This window comes from Corvus cornix, chromosome 1, assembly GCF_000738735.6.
Source record: "Corvus cornix cornix isolate S_Up_H32 chromosome 1, ASM73873v5, whole genome shotgun sequence".
NCBI classification, from domain to species: domain Eukaryota; kingdom Metazoa; phylum Chordata; class Aves; order Passeriformes; family Corvidae; genus Corvus; species Corvus cornix.
The window spans coordinates 115,221,130-115,235,783 of NC_046332.1; the positions used below are offsets into that span (position 1 = coordinate 115,221,130).

General features: G+C 44.9%; 1 protein-coding gene across 5 annotated transcripts in view; it reads left to right on the forward strand.

The window, feature by feature from the left end:
* Positions 1–14,654, forward strand: part of ERG (ETS transcription factor ERG) — a 136,240-nt gene that overhangs the window by 19,844 nt on the left and 101,742 nt on the right. For 4 of the 5 annotated variants that reach the window (XM_039553429.1, XM_039553384.1, XM_039553407.1 and 1 more), the window contains exon 2: positions 7,614–7,702. The exons of the other annotated variant lie outside the window; for it this stretch is intronic. The gene's annotated coding sequence lies outside the window, so the exon portion shown is untranslated. The remainder of the gene's footprint in view (positions 1–7,613; positions 7,703–14,654) is intronic. 5 annotated transcript variants of the gene reach the window in all.

Consider the following 14,654-nt stretch of genomic DNA (forward strand, 5'->3'; position numbering starts at 1 on the left):
CATCCCAGACTGTGTGTGCTGCTGTTACTTGATTCCCAAGGGTGCAGTAAAGTGAAGACTGGCACAAAGCAGGGTATTACTTATCCTCCTTGACCTTCTGAGAGAGCAGCCACTGTTTTATTCTGCTTTTCTTTTGCCATTATCTCTTCTTCTTTCCTGTGGAAAGCAACATTTAGGAAACAAACTGTGTCCTGCCTGTACGTTCCCTCATGCATATTATGCTTTTTTCTTTTATTTGCCTTTCACCTGATGACTGTGGTAGAGGCAGCCTGTGTCCTAAGGGAATGTTAGATGAGCAGGGAATCTGGCTGTGAAATTACTCCCAGAGTGATTTTTTTTTCGCCAGTCATTATGGAAAATAACATCTATACATGGTTGGTGCACTGTTTACCTGTTCATTTGTATGAGTGAGTGCAGGAAGAGCTTTTTGTCTGTGGGACGTCACCTGTGCTGGTTTCCAACAAACTTATGCTACCCCAGGTCTTGCTTTAAACCTGTAGTTCTAAATGCTTTGACACTCAGTTACCGCAAGTGTCCCATTTTTCCATAGCTGAGATGAGAAGGGGGAGTATTTACAAGTGTAGGAAATTCTTTGTAGGAAGTTCTTGCTCCTAAGCCCAAATTATTACTTTCAAATCCCTTTCGTTTGTTTCACAGACACTACAGGTGTCCACAATTGTGCTTTAAAACATTTAGAGTAGTAGTTTGTTTGTTATTTTTTTAATAAAACCTTTAGTCATAGGGTGGAAAAGTCTGTAGCTCCATGGTGGAAATACCTGGGAAGTAGGATTCATCCATGCTAGTCCCTGCTAGGATTTTAACATGATCTGCTTCCATCTTGCTCATTTTGATTTCAGAGGATGGGAGCGTGCTTGTATTTTTTTAGGTAAATATCTTTGATTGGATTGTCCTGCCTCAAAGCCAAACTCCAGAAAGAATTTCTTGGACTCTACAGGAGTCATCCCACAGCTTGCAATGGAAGATTTTCTGTTTATCCCTGTGGGAGGGGTTCTAAGCTAAGGCAATCCAAACTAGGCTGCAGAACAACTGCAGCTCCCAAGAAACTTCTGTGTTGAGGCCAGTGCCCATTTTCTGCCCCAGCGTGAGGAACAGAAGGCATCAATTAAATTAATTTTATTTATTTAGGGCTGAAAGTTCATGTGCAGACCCTTCCTCTAGTTAAGAGCATGACTGGAGAGGAGAAAGTGTGCTTTGTAGCTATACATTAAATATTTATCTCCTTAAATGCCACTTCATTTTCTCTTCATATTCTGTGGCAAAAATTCCACAGGGAGAGAAGTTTCTAGATTAGGGAGGGAAGCCGCCCAAATGCAGCTATGAAGATGCTTGATCCAAACTGGGGATTTGGTTACTGTTTTAAAATTCTTTTTCTCCTCCTGTTTAGTAGCTGTGATCCTGGCAGGGACGTGGGGTTTTGTGGCAGATGGTTGTTATACACACTGAAAGGACTGTATACTTCCAATATGCTCCATAAGCCATTAAATGCTGTAAAAGCCTGGCAGACTTTATAGTTTGCATCCTGCCATTAGAGTTCCCTCTGAAGTCTGTCAGAGGGATGTAATTCCACTCTAATTAAAGCTATTCCCCTTTTCCAAATGTGAAACTGGCCTAATTAATGACTAATTGTTTCACAAATATAAACGAGGCCTAATTGTTCCTTACCCCCTGACTACATGCCCTGCTTACTCTCAGCTAAGCAGAACTGCTGTGAAGGGTGTTTCATCTCCATTAAACTCCCTCTGTAGCCCCTGGAAAAGGGAAGATATTTGGAGCATGTTATTTTTCCGTCGATGGTGAGCATGGTGTCCCTGGGGGGGGATTTCTGTGGGTCCCCAGCTGCCCTACAGGCCTCAGAAGTGGGATGAAGATTGTCAAATCGTTGTGCTTTGTGCACTTCAGGAAACACCAGCATGTGTCCTCCTGCCTTTCTGCGAGGAGAGGGGCAAAAGGATGTTGGGAGCAGCTCCTTGAGGCAAAATGGAATTAATGGAGGATCTGTAATATCTGAGACTGGGTCAGTTACCTGCTTAAGGAGTTCCTCTGCAAGGTGTGAGTTGCTTGAAGGTGATGCACATGAATTATACACAACCCATCCTGCAAACACTCTAAAAGTCAACTTCCAAGTTGCTTTGTTATAAAATTATGCCACATTGCAACTGCAAGCATCAGACAGTGAGTGGAAGTGACAATACTGATTCGTTCTTATCACCCCAGTTCTGGTTCATTAGCACAGAGATAAGTGAAAGCTTGGGGTGGTGAGGACAGTAATTTACTTCTTTATTTCTACTGAAAAGCCAGAGTCACTGCCGTTAGAGATTGGTTATTGACATTTATACACACCTGGAACATAAAAAAGTAGAAGAAATTTGATCTGCATTTAAAGGAAATATTTTGAGTCAGTTAAATTCTTTGAACTTGCAGCTTGCTTTATTCCTTCTCTTCTCTTAGGGGTACATTTGTTTCAGGAACAGCAAGACTGATGTTACAGAGAACATAAATCTTAATCTGCATGCTAACATGCCTAATAAAAGGTCTTTAATACCGACACAACCTGAGTTTTTCTAATGGTTAATAACTTCAGGGAACCCAAAATGAAGTTTCAGAGCTGCACCAGAGCTTTGAATCCTGCTAAAGCTGTGATCATCCATTAGTTCTGACATGTCAAGGCAGTGGTTTGAAGAATTGATGTGGACACCATGGCCACATGCCAATTTGTTTTTAGTGCACTTTTGTTTTAGTGGATGGCAAAAAGGTATTTAACATGTAGTCAGTACAAGATACCTACAATGCCTGTTTGGCCCTCAGAAATGGAACATAGCCTGATTACCTATTTTAATGGTTCATACTCTCTTGAAATAGTGCCTTCCCTTGTAACACCACACACATGTGCAGATGTACCCACAGAGATGGACATTAAATCTCTTCTTTAGCTGTACCAAATGGCTACAACAGTCAGATAGTAGCCAGTGTAGCACTGAGCGAAGAGGTCAAAAGCATGAATCAAAAAGTCCAAAGTTTGCAGAACAGGGAAAAAAAAATTACTATTGTTACCATCTTTGTCTATGTAATGGGAAGGTGCAGAGAAAACAGAGCTACACTTCTCTCTGAGGAGTGCAGCAAAGTCCAGAGGGTTTCAATTTAACTTGCAGCAGTGAAAACTGTGACTAGGAGTAAGAGTAAAACCCAGATTGCTCTAAGGGTGGCCACAGCTAGAGCAGGTGGCCAGAGCAGGGGTGTAGTTCATAGAATCATCGTAGAATCATGAAATGGTTTGGGTTGGAAGGGACCTTAAAGATCATCCCATTCCACCCCCTGCCATGGGCAGGGACACCTTCCACTGTGCCAGGCTGCTCCAAGCCCCAATGTCCAGCCTGGCCTTGGGCACTGCCAGGGATCCAGGGGCAGCCCCAGCTGCTCTGGGCACCCTGTGCCAGGGCCTGCCCACCCTGCCAGGGAACAATTCCTGCCCAATCTCCCATCCAGCCCTGCCCTCTGGCACTGGGAAGCCATTCCCTGGCTCCTGGCCCTCCAGCCCTTGGGAATTGTCTCTCTCCAGCTTTCCTGCAGCTCCTTCAGGCCCTGCAAGGCCACACTGAGCTCAGCCCAAAGCTTCTCCTCTCCAGGCTGAACAATCCCAGCTCTCACAGCCTTTCCTCCCAGCAGAGCTGCTCCATCCCTCTGCTCATCCTGGTGCCTCCTCTGGCCTCTCTCCAGCAGCTCCACGTCCTCCCTGTGCTGGGCCCAGGGCTGGGGCAGCTCTGCAGGTGGGGTCTCGTATCAACATCCATGGTGGGCAGTTTACATTGGTAAGGAGTAGAAACCATTTCTTGAGGGATGAATGAAGAAAATAGAGGACATTGTAAGTTCCTGTCAAACACAAAGCAGTTTAAAGGCTCACAGTTGAACACCACAGTTGTTTTGGCAGTCCTCTGCCACCCAGATTGGTTTTCCTGTGCTAGATCTCCATGGTGAGTGTGGACTTCACCATTTGGGAAATCTGAGGCCAAAGGGTGTTTGGAGTCCCACTGGGCACGCCGCCTCCACTGACAGCATCTCTGCAGCTGACACAAAAGCCAAGCGCTCACGTTGCCATCAGTGCTGGAGGTTGGTGTTGGAAGTGGTCAGAGTGAGCACAGAAGGGCCAGCAGGGTTTTGGGATAAAAAAATGATGATTAATTTTTGGGTGAAACATTTTTCTGCTCTCACTGAGTATAGGGATGGGAGTGAGACCTGGAAATTAAGAATGTTTTAGACATCAAAAGTGGAAAAAAGAAGTGATCAGTTCCTAGGTAATAATAGGAACTGGGGAAATGTCCTTCCTAGATATAGTGGGAGCTGGGGAAGTATCCAGGGGAGGGCAGCAGGAAAAAAGAATGGCAATTATTTGTAGTATTAAAACATATTGATTGATCTTGCTTAGAGTTGCATCTTTGGGGAAGAGGGGCTGAAACACAACAAAAAAAATGCATGGCAGTACATAAAAATTTATTCTAAACGCAGACTTTGCAGTCAGGTTTAGAACCACCATAAAATCTCAACATTATTATGTGTCTATGTCTCATAATTTTTTAGCAGGAGAATTTGAGATGGGATCTGTTGCTTTGGAGGGAGAGAACAAAGGAAAAATGTTGATTATAAAAGTACTGGAAGAATCTAAACAATTTCAGGTTGGGTCTGTTGTGGCAAGGTATTCAGTATATGGCTGGACCAAAAGCAAGGGTGGATGGCCAGCTTGGGGTGCAGTGTGTTAAATTCCTGTGGCAAAACGCCTGTGCAAACTCACAGCCCTCAAATAACATCCCAAATACACCACTTTCATTATTATGGTTTCCCCTGCCAAAGGAACAATTGGAATTATTCCTGCCTCTAAAACATCCCTCTATTTCTACCAGTCCTGGGAATTAAAGATTTTCTGCAGCAGAATTCCCTGCTGGAAGAATTGCTGCTTCCTTCCAGGCATGAACCCCTTCAGAAGTGGGTGAAGCACATGCGTGTGCCTGTGTAGTGGTTGGAGTTTGATCCTGCATGGCTGAAATCCGTGCAAGTTTTGCTCTTTGACAGCAATGGGATGGAGCCCTGTGCTCGTTGGGTGTTTCTGTGAGCCCTCGTGGAAGGCACGACGATAAATGGAGCAAGACCATAAACTCTGGCCCTGTTTCTGCAGCAGTGGATCAGCCCATCTGTAGGCCGTATGTCAATAAAACCAGCTAATTACAGAATAACTAAATATAAAAGGCCCCACTGCTTAAGAAAACCCTCCTGTATCCCATTCCCGAGCTTCCTATTACATCTATGGAGAGTCTGGATCATAAGTATTTGTTCCATTAAACCCTGATTTTGAATTCAAGCTAAGCCTGAAGGAAACTGCAGCCTTATCCTTGCAAAGTTCTACTCATTCTTGCTCAGAGAGGTTGTGGAAGCTGTGGATATTCCATTCCTGGCAGTGTCCAAGGCCAGGCTGGACATTGGGGCTTGGAGCAGCCTGGGACAGTGGGAGGTGTCCCTGCCCATGGCAGGGGGTGGCACTGGAGGGGCTTTAAGGTCCTTCCAACTCAAACCATTTCTGGGATTCTGTGATGACTCCATGTCTTTAGACATTACAACTATCCCCATTTGTTTTGGCAGAACTGCTTCCAGAATGGTTGCATCTCTATCTCCTTTCCATGCTGGGGCCTTCCCAGGTTCTGCTGGAAAAGGGGGACTGGACCTGCCTTAACCCTGAAATTACTTTTCTCCTCCAGCTGGAATTAAAACACATAATAATTGTTAATATTTCTTTTTCTCTTATCCACATACAAAACTCTCTGTGCTGCTTTTGCTGCAGTTTTTTTTTTGCCTGCTGTGAATTCAGGTTTGGTGAACTAAATACATTCCTCTTCCTTCTGTTTTTAGTGTGTGAGGAGGAACACAGGCATTTCCCTTGCAATATATATAGAAATAATGAGGTTTTTTTCCATGTGAAATTTGTTTCTTTGAATTTCTAAGTCAAGCTTCCATTTTTGCATGCAAACTTGCTTTGCAGGTTCAGTAATGTATTATAAATTTAATACTACTGCTTTACACTCACTATTAGCAAATACATTTAAATCCTTAAAATATTATTTTTCTAAGCACTGAACTTTACAGTTTCACGGATGACAGGTCCATGTTTCATCCAGCAAAGTACTTTAAAATCCAGATGCTGAAAAAATCAGCCTAAAATTATGCATTCGGTCAGTATTAGCTATTTATAGACATTCTTCAGATGCATTTGAAATAAAAAATGAAAACAAAGCTGTGAAGGTCACAAATCAAAGCATTATTGGAGATGACTTATATCCTTCCAAGGTACTTTTTTGCTGAGGATGTGGCATATTTCTATTTTTGCAATGCATTAACATTTTTTATTGATAAAGTGAGATTCAAGCTGCAGTGGAGGTGCCAGTCTTTCTGATCTGTGTATTTGAACAGTTTTTGCAGTCCAGGTCAACACTTAATGGAAGTCACTTATTTCTTAAATACCTTGTGTTTATACAGCTGGTCTGGTTTTGTTTGTTGGTTTTTTTTTGATTTTGCTTTCCAACATCTGAACTGAAAGTGCTACAAGTAAAAAGAGAAATTAAAAAAAAAAAAAAAGGATTTTGTGCCAAAGACATACAAAAGGAGTAAAAAAGCATTTAGTAACAGAAAGGAGGATTGGTCTGGAGAACTTCAAAGGGTGTTCAGTTTTTTTCTGTGGTCAGATGATCATTTCCACTGGAAGCTGGTGGTATTTGCTAATATGCTGAAGAAGGATCACCACAAGTATTTACACTTTGTCTTAAGAATATTTTAAGAAAAAAAAAATGGTGTTGCCAGTCATGTTGTTTGTGTTAATGTTCCCTGTGAAGCCTCTTTGCCATCCTGAGAGTGGAGTTTCAAAACAACAGAAAAGCCCTGCAGGGGCTTGTGAAGGACCTTCCACGCTTCTGTTCTGTTTATCCTTTCACAGAGGATTCATCCATCCCTCCTGATATCCCACAAACCATCCCCATCCTTCTGCCAGTGCAGGGGACACCCAGACATGCCTGGAGAAGGGAAGCAGGTGCCACAAATGCCTTTGGAAACAAAGCTGTGCACCTCAGTCGGGTGTTGTTTCACTTTCTGTGAGTGTCCTTAGCTGTGCCAGGCTTCTTTTTGGGAAAGTTTCCACATATTTTTTCACTTTTCACACTCCCTGGAGCACCTTAGGTCCAACTTAATTTAATCTCTTTTAGGTCATGACTGGGGTGTGCAGGTAGAGGCTGGGAAACTACATCAGTTTACCATGGAATCATGGAAAGGTGTGGGTTGGAAGGAACCCTAAAGATCAGCTCATTCCATGCCCTGCCACAGGCAAGGAGACTTTTTATAGACCAGGTTTCTCTGAGCCCCTGGCCTTGAACACTTCCAGAGCTGGGCTTTCCTTGGGATAGATTCCAAGGTGTTCGCTGGAGCTGCCTCATGGGTGACTCCCCCAGGACAGGCAGCTCCCTCTGCTCTTTGCAGCCCCCTGGACCAACAGAAGCAACTCCATAAGCACAGGAAACAAAATCAATTCTATTTCTCATTAAAACTGTGTTTTCCTTCATTAGAATAAGAAGCATCCGCAGAAACCAGGGGGGAGAAAAAGGAGGACGACTTTCCAGGGCAGATTACAGAAACATTTGTTGCATCCCCAAAAGTGAGTGCTTGCATGCAACAGATTCAGTGCCAGTACATTCTGTTCCTGAACAACATATACATTTCTTGAATATGACAACTGAAGAAATTTATTGAAAGCAGAGAAAATGCTTTCAATATATTTTTTTTCCTTGCTCATGTATTCCTAAACCGTCGTTACACTTTAGATCTCCCTAAAATGATGATTGTCCAGTTTGTAGATACTGTTTTTCATTGTAACAATTCAGGACTCTTCTGGGTTTGACAGAACTGTTGGATAATCTGCAGTAAATAATATACAGGTCTAATATACTCAGTGATTATTGAAAGTGCATGGTGTATGTAATGTCTGATTATGCAAATTTAATCAAGTAGTTATCCTTGAAAAGGCTGTGAGGTGTTTACACAATTATTTATGACACTTTATAATTACTACTGTTTGCTTGTTACATCTATGCCATCAATTTGTGCTCCATGCTGAAATGTGGTTGAAAATATGAATTGGTGTGCATGTGCTGCAAAAGTTGTCCTGATTCTGTCCCATTTTCCACAGGATTATTAGAAACAGATTTTCTGTGAACAAAATTAAAACTAGAGGCAGAGGTGTCTGGCAGCTAGAGGGCAGCTAGAGGATCTAGTTCAATCTTCTGTACATCAGGTTCAGGCTCACAGAGGAACCTTCCTGCTCGGGAAAATTCAGTAATCAGAAGTGAGTGCAGAATGCTTGCATTGTCCAATCCAGCAATCTTTCCTAAAAAAATGGCCCTAAGGTCCAAGAGGCACAAGCCAAGGAAGGTTGAAGGAGCTGATAACACCCACCATGGGATGGTGATATGAGAGCCCACCTGCAGAGCTGCCCCAGCCCTGGGCCCAGCACAGGGAGGACGTGGAGCTGCTGGAGAGAGGCCAGAGGAGGCACCAGGATGAGCAGAGGGATGGAGCAGCTCTGCTGGGAGGAAAGGCTGCGAGAGCTGGGATTGTTCAGCCTGGAGAGGAGAAGCTTTGGGCTGAGCTCAGTGTGGCCTTGCAGGGCCTGAAGGAGCTGCAGGAAAGCTGGAGAGAGACAATTCCCAAGGCATGGAGGGCCAGGAGCCAGGGAATGGCTTCCCAGTGCCAGAGGGCAGGGCTGGATGGGAGATTGGGCAGGAATTGTTCCCTGGCAGGGTGGGCAGGCCCTGGCACAGGGTGCCCAGAGCAGCTGGGGCTGCCCCTGGATCCCTGGCAGTGCCCAAGGCCAGGCTGGACATTGGGGCTTGGAGCAGCCTGGGACAGTGGGAGGTGTCCCTGCCCATGGCAGGGCATTGGAACCAGATGAGCTTTAAGATCCCTTCCAACCTCAGCCATTCTTTGATTCCATGATTTTATATATAATTTGTTATAATTGAATTGGATGTTGTTGTTTCACTTCCTAAAACACTTCCATTTGTTTTTATCTTTCCAACAAAGGTGTGAGTTTTTCTTAGCTTATGGCTTCAGCCTCGAGGTAATTTGTTATTAATTCTTTTTCAAACAGTTTGTGTATCTTTCCTCAGATGTAATTTTAAGTGCAGCACCAATTAAAATGTTTGAAACACTCTTGGGCTTTAACCAGTGGAATGACTGTAAATGAGAAACTACTCTTTGTCACTATATATCTCTCCTGATGTCATCCTGCTTTTCCACAATGCGATATTTTTCTTCGGAAAGTTGTATTTCTGTAGAGAGCTAAGGTCCATAATTACAGCCTGCAGTCAGGAATAATGTGGTGGTTACTCCATGGCTGGTGCACACCTTCAGCTAATCTGGGACTTGATCTGAGTTTGAATAATTAAACACAGAAATCTGCCAGGGCAGCTCTAGCATGAGACAGAAAGGCAGCAAATCTGACTTGGTTTCAGAACTTTGCTGGTGACCTCTGTGGTTTTGAACTTGGAGGGCACAAAGTCTTGAATAGCTGCCTTAGCTCTCCCTTTGGTATCCCATGTGTGTGTCCAAGTATCCTGCAACAGGATCAGCATCAGGGAGTGATCATTATCAAACACCCCTGCCTGGTGTTAAGACACACAGTCAAAATCTTGAGCTCTGGAAAGTGGTTGGTGCAGTTAAATGTGTCAGACGTGACTCAAAAGTCTCCTTCCTTTCCGAAGATATTACTTCATTCATGTTAACCACATTTGTAAGTGGCCTGGGCTGAAGAGATAGTGTTTGGGGAATTCCAAACTCTTTTATATGCAGTTGGGAGTTTCAGGAATGGCTGCTCTGCATTCCACATTGATATATAATCCTCATTATGGCTTTGAATAAGAACATGGTAATTCGCCAGAAAAATAAATAAAACAAGTTATTGGTCAGAGGCGTACTATATAGGGAGTACTAATAAAACCAAATATTTTTGGCTGTAGTTTAAAGTTCCTACTGTAAATGAGCTAATTTAGGGCCGTATCCTCCCCTGAGATCATGGGCTGGAACATGAGATAAGCAGTAGCTGCACAGACACTTTTGGGTGGTAGCACAGAAATGTGCCTTCTCCATCAGCTCTGCATTGAGAGGGGAAGAGGGGGAATTTCTGTAGGAGAACTGACCCTTCCAAGAAAAATGTACTCAGAAGAAAAGCCATGTTCAGTGTCGATGAACTGCAGAAGGGCCAGACACAGACACAGATGGCAGAGACATGTTCTCAGATTGCTCCATCCTTTTTTGTCCCCACAGACTTTAGGGACATGGAGTACTGCTGTCAGTCCAGAGCCAGCCAAACTCTGGCCATCTGTGCTTCCCAAACAGGTGGTGACAGTGGCTTGTCCCTCGGTTACTGACTTGCTTGGGGTGATACTGCAGCTGTGGCGTGTCATGGTCAGCTTGAACCCACAGCTGCTTCAGCAGGAGCAGGTCTTACCTGCAGCCACAAGCTGGGACTGCTTCCTCCTGCCTTGTCCTGAGGTCTCCAGGGGCACCAGGACTTGCTGCATTCCAGCTGGTGCTGCTGGAAGGGAATCCCATCAGGAAGAGGATTTGCTGCCAGTTAGAGCAGTATTCTTCCTCTGAGTGACAGAAACAGTGTTAACCTTGTGTGAGGGAGAGAACTTGCCAGCATAGCCATGAAACCCAATCCTCGGGAGGCTTTTCAAGAGCAGGGCTGGGGGGGGGGCAAGTTCTCCTTATTTCCAGAAAGAAATTTAAAAAAACCCCAAAATTTAAAAAAAGAGAAAGGAGATTTAGCACCTCTCCTATGAGGACACACTGACACAGTTGGGGCTGTTCAGCCTGGAGAAGACCCCAGGGAGACCGTAGAGCCCCTTCCAGTGCCTAAAGGAGCTCCAAGAGAGCTGCAGAGGGACTTTTCACAAGGGCATTGAGGGACAGGGCAAGGGGGAATGGCTTCCCACTGCCAGAGAAGGGAGTTAGATTGGGTATCGGGAAGACATTGTTCCCTGGGAGTGTGGACAGGCCCTGGCACAGGGTGCCCAGAGCAGCTGGGGCTGCCCCTGGATCCCTGGCAGTGCCCAAGGCCAGGCTGGACACTGGGGCTTGGAGCAGCCTGGGACAGTGGGAGGTGTCCCTGCCATGGCAGGGGGTGGAATGGGATGATCTTTAGGGTCCCTTCCAACCCAAACCATTCTCTGAGTCCATGATTAACTTCTGGAGGTGTTTCTTGAAAGTGAAAAATCCAGCAAATTTTTTTGCTGCCAGCATTGAGAGCAGCCCCATTGGTCAACCAGCCCCACTCAGCTTCTATTTCTCCCACTGATTTTTTTAAACAAATAATGCCATATTATTAAAGAATCCCCCATCCAAACTATCAAGAGATGTAATTGGAAAATTATCAGTGAATTATGCTTCTATTTAAATTGCTCCTGAAGAACTAAGCACATCAGACAGTGCATAACACTGCCAGTGGGTTCTGTCTTGCAAGGTCAGGGTGAGTACAAAAAATTAGCACTGAGAATGGAAAATTGAAGAAACCTCCTGGCTGATGCATCTTTTCCTGTTTTGGTTTTCTTGTTCTTTACTGTTGTTTTATTTATGGTATTCACCTGCAATCAAATCTTACCCTAACAGCAAATATTGACTGCATGTGAGCAGCCTTAGCAGTAGCATTTCTGGAGGAGACCTTTCCTCAAGGTTTTATTGTTCAGGCTGTTAAAACACATGTTACAGTGAAAGAAGAAAAAAAAAAACCAACCCAAAATTGAAGTGGTTATACCCAACCACAAGTTAAACACAAAAGCTTTGAGCTCATGTCATGCAGCTCTTCTGTGTCATAGCTCCCTGCCAGTGGAAGAGTTGTGGTGTTTCACACTTACCTGCTTTACAAATAGGAATTAAAAACATTTCTGTGGCCTTTCTTCACTGGTCACTGCTGGGTTTTGATGTTTGAGCCTTTTTCCCCCAGAAATCCATGTCTGGAGGGCACAAAGGGGCTGGGGCTGCCTCAGCCCCTCCTGGGGGTCCCCTCAGCTTCTTGGCAAAGCCCAGGTGTCAGCAGGAGCTGCAGCACCTTCTTCTAAACCTAGAAATGTTAGAGAAGGGAAGGCATAAACTTACAGTACCATGCTGGGCAGGAAAGTTACTTTGTTTGCTTAGCAGTTCCCAAATTGCAGGCTTTTAAGGATCTTCTGCTCCTGAGTTTTGCTCCCATCAACTGTGGCAGGGTGGGTGAATTTCTGGGCTGGTTCAAACAGTTTATTTCAGTGGATGAGGATTTCACCTTTTATCTTCATAGTCCTGTTAAAGGACTTAATTTAAATAAATTAATAACAGTGTAATAATTTTAATACAGCCCTATGGTGTGAATAAAGCAGCAGCACAGGGGAATAACTGCACTCTGGTTTTCTCTTAGGGGATCCTTGGACCTGTAGGCTGCTTCTAAAGTGCAGCAAGCCTAAATTTGGCTTAAATTCGCTATACAAGGGCTCTCACCATAACTGGAATTATTTTAGGTGTCCAGAAAGGCTGAAAATCACGTGGCATATTTATCTACAAAAAAAGTGCAGCTCTAACCTGCAGCAACAGGAGCTTATGCTGTTCTTGCACACCACTGAGAGCAGGTTTATAGTGCTCTGCCTTTTAACTATCCCAGCCTTTCTCTGTGGTACACACTGTCTGACCAGTGCTGGTGAGACCCAGGCACACAAAAAGAGATTTCCTGAGCAAACAATCCAGCAAGGGACGTCTCAAAAGTTTTCCAACAGCTGAAAAACATCAGTTCTTTTAAAATATGTGACCAGTCCCATTGCATGACAGTGTGAGGGGGTCTGGAAGTCCTGCTGGCACTGACTTGGGATGTTCTGCATAGCTGCTCAGGGATTCACCTCCTGTGAGTAATGGTAACCATCCCAAGTCATGCTGGTAGAAATTTGGTGTGATGCCACTGTGGTTATTCATCACACCAGAGTGTGCACCCTTGTGTGTGTGTGCCAGTCCCGGTGCTGGGTGCCTGTCACAGGAAAGGGGGGCTTTCCTCAAGCCCTGTGTGATTGATTATTCTGTCAGTGCCATTCAGAGCTGTTCTCCTGTCTGACAGTCACATCTCAGGCAGCAGAGGCACAAGATTCCTTGGAGAGAGCCCCTGTCCTGCAGGCAGAGCTGTGTTTCCCGGGCAGCCTGTGCTTGGCTCACCATTTAATATTGTCCTTGCTTTCAGTGTACCAGGAATCAGGCCCAGCGATTCTGGCATCTTGTTTGCTGTTGATTTAAAAGCCCTTCATTATCCAGAATTGGCTACAACTGTGGCTGTATTCTGAATATTTTTCCCTGTGCAAATAAGTACTTTTAGCCTGGAGAAAAGGAGGCTCAGGGGAGCCTCTACAATTCTGACAGGAGGGTGCTCCCAGGGGACAAGGGGCAGAACAAGAAGAAACAGCCTCAAGCTGCTCCAGGGGAGGGTCAGGTTGGACACCAGGAGGAATTTCTTCATGAAAGGGTTGTCAGGCATTGGAAGGGGCTGCCCAGAGAGGTTTGGAGTGCCCATCCCTGGAGGTGTCCAAGGAAGGCCTGGATGTGGCACTCAGTGCTCTGGGCTGGGGACAAGGTGGGCATGGGGCACAGCTGGAACTCGATGGGCTGGGAGGGCTTTTCCAGCCTCAGTGATTCTGTTATTTGTGATTTGGGCCATGTTCATTCCTGGCAAAGAGCAGCCCAGGCCGTGTTAATGTTTGCTGCAGCCCTGCTCTGCTCCACGTGGGCGTCGCGTTGCCGGAGCTTGGCCTGGAGCCCTTTTCTGTCAGCCTTGCTCACTGCCCGGTCATGCTTTATTGCAGCACTTTGGTGCAGGGTTTAGAACACATCAGGAAGAACTGCTGGGGTTTTTAGGTGAGCACAGCATGCCAAGTTACTGAAAATGCACCTAAATTCCTGTCTGCGAGTTGAGAAAATGCACAAGAGAAGTTTATATATAGCCCCCGTATAAAGGGGACGTTCAGCCTCTCAGTAATTCGGCAATATATGTGTCCATTAAAAAGTTTGATCCTCTTGATACATCTACAGGAAAGAAAGAACAATGCAATCACATCTGGTGAGCTCTAGATCTGTACGATTCCCCAACCCTTTGATGTATTTACACAACTCCCCAAACGCATGCACAGAAAGACAGCAGGCTCCAGAGCTTATCTATCTCCTCCTGTGAGGGGTAGCACTGGCACACCCAGCTCTGGCTGGTTTGTACAATAACTTGTTTCAATCTTGATATTTTAATCTGTCCCAAGCATCAGAGAGGAATTTACATCTCCTGTCTCAAGTACTGCTACTTCCTACTAGTGCCACTGTTCTCGTGTGACACTTTGGATGCATGGATGGAAACCAGTCCCAAAAACCTGTACTGCTAAAGCTGGATTAATCAATGCTAGTCTGGACTCAGGATGCTGGGAAGTGCAAGAAAACCTGCTCTGTGGCTACAAATACATCCTTCTGTAGAATCGTGGAACCACAGAATGGTGTGAGTTGGAAAGGATCATCTCCTTCCACCCCCTGCCATGTGCAGGGAGGGACACCTTCCACTC